Raw genomic sequence first — 5,869 nt, 5'->3', positions numbered from 1 at the left:
CCCCTATGACTTCAGTAACCTTAATTAACACTTTAAAAGCTCTATCTCCAAATACAGTTACATTGGGGGCTAGGGCTTCAACATATGAATTTGGTGGAAACACAATTCAGTCCATAACAAAGATAACCGAGTAAATAGAAAATTTTAATTGTACGTGGAAAACACTAAGTGCAATTATAGAATGTCTTGGAAGGCCACAACGAGGAAATAGGATGATTATATAATGCATTATCCAAAACAAGACACTTGTGAGAGTGAAAAGGTGGATTAAAATTAAACAGACGCTAATAGATTTTCATCAAGCATAATTTAGAACTGCCACAGGGAAAATAGGAGACATAGGCACCTATTTTCAAAGACCTCATGAAGGAAATAACATCTAAGATGAGGCTAAAGAGGACTAGAAGTCAAGGAGACAAAGGCAAGAGGGTCAGGAATGTATTCTAGAATAATAAGCAAAAACAATAAGCTGGAGAACAGCACCATGTTTTGCGAATTACAAAAGATTTCACATGAGTGAAGTTTAGCAAGGACGAGGGGCCGGACAGGAAGCAAGGTAAGCAGGATTCAGAGGATAAAGGGACTCTTTAAGATATTTGGACTCAGTTCTAATGTCAGCTGTGGACCATTACAAATTTCGACCATGGAGGTGGCATAATTTGATTTACATTTTAGGAAGATCTTTAAGAAATTAGATCAAGACATGGTGACTATGGTTGATAACATTATTAGATAACTGAACTCTGCTGTGAGTAGAACTTAAATGTTCTCAAAAATATGTAGATATATGAGGTGATGGTTGTGTTAATTAACTAGATGGGAGAATCCTTTCAAAATGTTTACATATATCAAATCACCACAATGTGTACTTTAACCATCTTACAATCTTATTTGTCAATTATCCCTCGATCAAGTTGAAAATTTTTGAAAAAGAGAAATTATATCGAGACAGTTCCTGACTCTTTTCCCCCACTTACCTCATTTCCTCCTAGGATAATAAGACAATGTTTTAAAGACTAAATAAGTAACAGCCTGGGGAAACAATAAGAAATTCCATCTACAACACAGAAATATGAAAAATTTGCAAAAAAAAAAAATGGAGAAGAAAAGAAAAAAAGAAAGAAAGAAAGAAAGAAAGAGAAAAAGAAAGAAAAAGAAATCAAACTGGATGAGAAAGACAAAGAAACCTCAGTCCAATGTATGAACCCCCAACATTTGGAGACACTAAGGAGTCAAGTTCAAAATGCTCTCACTCACCAAAGGGGAAAATTTGAGTGTCAATAATGATAAACTTCGATAGATTAAAACATAGCAAATAAGTTTCAGTTCATAAATCTATAATAATATTGTAACAACTAATCGGTTGTCACTGATGAGAACCACTAAATTATTTTGAAAACTGTTAAAGAGAAAGAATTGAGCATTTTTCTTGCCTTTCCTATGTGAGCTATACAAAGGAGTAACCAATAATAGATGAGGGAAAGTTTCTCTGCATAGAAATACTCCAGCTAATAAATGAGGAAGGAATGATTTAATTAGTACATCCCTATTTGGATAAATTAAGGTAGCTATTGATCAGCAATAGCTGCTAAAACTACAAGAGAGAAACAACTAGACTTAAAATGCCTCCTGATAGAAGAACATAACACTATCTGTGAATTAATTTTGCTTAATAAGAAAGTTGAACTTGAATCTAATCAAACTTCTAATCAAACCTTTAAAACAGTTACTAATAGAAAATTTAGAACAAGTTTGCAATCAGCAAAATCAACCAATATTAGAAACAAAATGGAAAAAAATACTGTAGATTGGAAGAGTATTCAGAGACATACCTACCAATCACAATGTTTAAACTTTATTTATATTCCAGTTCAAAGAAATAAACTGTAAACCAAAATTGTGATATTAATGTCATAATTGCATCTCTAAATACTGACCGAATATGTAATGACTAAATATTTTGAGTTTGGGAGATATGTGAGGAGATATGTCTAGAGAGCAGTTGCATACATAAATTCAGAGCTCTTGGTAGACATCTAGACTAGGGACATAAATGTGAGAATTGGAATCATCTATGGATTTTTGCTGAACACATGGAAGTTGATGAGATATTAAGCTGTGTATAGAATACTTTCTTATCCTCAGCTCTATTGAGAGTTTTAGTCAGAGAATTTTTTGTTGTGGAAGGCTGTGCTGTGTGCATTGCAGGATATCTAACTTCATCCATGGCCTCTACCCAACTAGATGGCAGTAGCCATCCAGCTATCCGAACCAAAAATGTCTCCAAACATTGCCCCAAATCGCCCTCATTTGAGAATCACTGATATAGAGTGAAAAGAGCCAAGGAGAGGAAATGAAGCCTCAAGAAATCAAAAAGATCTGTGATTAAATTACAGCTCCACCATCTATGGCCATGCCACCCTGAACAAGCCCGATCCCATCTGATCTCAGAAACTAAGCAGGGTGGGGCCTGGTTAGTATTTGGATGGGAGACCACCTAGGAAGACCAGGTGCTATAGGCATAAAAAATAAAAAATAAGGGATTGTAAGCTGACAAGGTCCTTGCAATCTGTGAGGTCAACCAAGCATTGCCTTCCCTAAAAAATAAAAATAAAAAATAAATTACAACTCCACCGTTTACTGTGACCATCTCTCCAGGCCTTACTTTTCTCATCTAAAATATGGAAATGATATTGTCTAATTTGCTAAGTAGGTGTGGCAATTACAGAATATGGAAAATACTTCATTAATGAGAAGATACGTGGCATGCCTTCCTTCATAAGTGCCCATTACTATTGGCTTTCCTCTCCTTCTCTTCTCCCTCAAAGCTCTTGGTCCAGTTTAGCTCCGCATAACTCCACAATGACATTTCTCTTTCTCTTCTGGCCAAGAAACTGGAGTTGGACTTTATAGATAGTGTGCTAAAGCAATCCTGCATCTGTGAAGCTGCTTAATGATCCCAAAGAAATTAAATGTGAACGTCCACTTTCACCCCTTCTGAACCCTCCACGTGAAGGTGCTTTATAGTAAGAGAAACAAGTATATTATCTCAAATAGCAAAAGGGAGTTATTGTTCTTTCTGAAATTCAAGATCAGAGCCCACACATACACCTCCCAGAAAGCTCTCTTAGTCTAAGAAACAACATAGACTCACTAAAGCTCTTTAGATTAAAAAATAAAGAAAAAAGTATATTTTTAATGAATGAAAAAAGATTTGGCCAGGAGTAAGTCACTCTGTCATAAATGAGGCTCAAATTTTTACTTAGACTTTGAGGAAAGGGTTCATGCTTTACCTTTGTTTACCTAACAGTTTTAGCAGTTATCAACTCTTTCTATTAACAATGTTCCTGAGCTATAATTCACATACCATACAATTCACCCATTTAAAGTGTGCAATGCAGTGACTTTTCATATATTCACAGATATATACAACCACTACCACAGCAATTTTAGAACACTTGTATCACTAGCAAAAGAAATCTTATAACATTTAACTATTATTTCCTTTTTCTGTTTTCTATTTCAGTAATCTATTTTCTGTCTCTATAGATTTGCCCATTATGGTTATTTCATATAAATGGAATCATGTGACATGTAGTCTTTTGTGTCTGGCTTCTTTCACTTATAAAATTATGATAAAATTATGAAAAATAATCCATGTTGTAGCTTAAATCAGAATTTTATTTATTTGTTTAAAGATAGAATAATATTCCACTGTATAAATATAACACATTTAGTTAATCCATTCATTAGTTGATGGGCTTGTTTTTTTTCATCTTTTGGCTTTCATGAATAATGATGGTATAAACATTCATGTGCCAGATTTTGTTTGCATACCTGTTTTCAATTCTTTGGAGACTATACCTAAGAGTGAAATTGCTGAGTCATAAGGGATATCCAAAACAATTTCCATGGTGGCACAGTCATGAGCTTTTACCCAAGAAAATTAATTTTTAATTTATTTTTTGTGTATAGTTGGTATACAACCTTATATTGTTTATATTAATTTCGGTTGTACAATATAGTGATTTGACATTTGTATACCTTATAGTAGGATCATCCCACTAAATCTAGTAATCATCCGTCACTGTGTAAACTTACCACAATATTATCGACTATATTCCCCTTCTCTTTTTGACCCATTCTTCCACTCTCTCCCTTCTGGTAACCATCTCTTTGGTTTGTTTCTATGAGTTAGTTTTTGTTTTGTTTTTGTTTTGTTTTGTTATATTTTCACACAGAAGTGAAAATATATTGTATTTGTTTTTCTCTGCCTGACTTATTGCACTTAGCATGGTACCATCTAGATCCATCCTTGTCACAAATGAAAAGATTTTATCATTTTTTATTGCTGCATTTATTGATGTTATATATATATAAAACATCTTCTTTATTCATTCATCTTTTGATGGACACTTAGGTTGCTTCCATATCTTGTCTAATGTAAATAATGTTGCTTCCATATCTTGTCTAATGTAAATAATGTTGTAATGAACATAGGGGTCCATATATCTTTCTGAATTAGAGTTTTCATTTTCCTTGGATGAATACCCAGAAGCGAAACTGCTGGGTCATATGGTATAACTATTTTTAGTTTTTTTTGAGGAATGTTCATACTGTTTTCCATAGGGGCTGTATCAGTTTGCAGTCCTACCAACGGGGCACAAGGATTCCCTTTTTTTCACATTCTTGCCAACACATGTATTTGTTGACTTTTTGATAATAGCCATTCTGACTGGTGTGAAATGGTATCTCGTTGTGAGTAAAAATAATTTTTAAGAGTAGGATAATTCATCTCCACACTTTAAATAGCACAGTTCTGCTCGGTTTGGTTGAGTACTTACGTCAAGTCTCCAAAGAGAAGAAGTGGTAGACATGTAATATGAATATGCAGTCATTCTGAACTTTTCTGCACTTATGGTATTTTCTCATCTGTCTTTTGTTGTTGTTATTGTTATTGTTGTTAAAAGGTTTGTAGTTTAACCTAGTAACCACACCTTGTTTAAAACCTTGTTTATATGGAGAAATGTATTCTGAGTTAAAATTAGAAAAATGCGTATTTTTGGTTATGTACAGCACTTGGGACTCTTGACCAGGAAGATTTGCCCTCCCTATCCCATCCTGTGTCTTCAAAAGACATATAACATCTAACAAGGGACTCAACTAATCCTCGAGTTGCAAGGCCTACTAGGTAGAAGAGATTCTTTTTTCTTTATTTTCTTCACAATCTAGCAGTCTCTGACTACACACCAAATAGGTATGTGAAAGTTTACAAACATTCATCTGATTCTGTTGAGATTTCCATTTCTCTTCCCTCTCCCTCTAGCATGGGATTACAGACCTCAGATATATCTGAGATACTCATCAGGCAAGCGTTCAACAATGAGGGAGCATCTTGACTCCAGGCGAATTCCTTGGCTTGAAGTTATTCTAGTGGAGCCATTGACCAAGTATTAAAGGCCAAGTAATGTCACTAACTAAAGCAAGAACAGCGGCTTAAGCCATGAGGAATCACAGGTGGTAACCCAGGAGCTCAAGGCCAAGGATTAGGAGTATAGTGAAATCATAAGTAAAATAATAGCCTCAAGCTTGTAAAAATCAAAAATAGATTGTGGAGTTGAATGCAAGGTGGGTCAGGGTACGTGGATTAAGACAGAGGCTATAATTCCTAGGGGGCTTGTGGTAGGCAGAATTCTAATATGGTTCCTCTAAATCCCCATTCCCTGGTTTGTATGATTTGTATAATTTTCTCCTGGAGTGCAGACAAAAGCTGTGTTTATGATGAGATATCAACCCTATGATTAAGGCACATTATATGGCACAAGTGAAGGGATCTTACAGATATAATTAAGGTTCCTAATTAGTTGGC

At 34.7% G+C, this 5,869-nt stretch overlaps 1 pseudogene; it reads left to right on the top strand.

Moving 5' to 3' along the window:
• The first annotated feature begins 2,403 nt into the window (after positions 1-2,403).
• Positions 2,404-2,522, top strand: LOC120596642 (uncharacterized; annotated as a pseudogene).
• The last annotated feature ends 3,347 nt before the right edge of the window (positions 2,523-5,869 follow it).

This window comes from Pteropus medius, unplaced genomic scaffold (assembly GCF_902729225.1).
Source record: "Pteropus medius unplaced genomic scaffold, Ma_sr-lr_union100, whole genome shotgun sequence".
NCBI classification, from domain to species: domain Eukaryota; kingdom Metazoa; phylum Chordata; class Mammalia; order Chiroptera; family Pteropodidae; genus Pteropus; species Pteropus medius.
The sequence above is the reverse complement of the archived record's forward strand: the minus strand, read 5'-3'. Positions and strand labels throughout refer to the sequence as shown.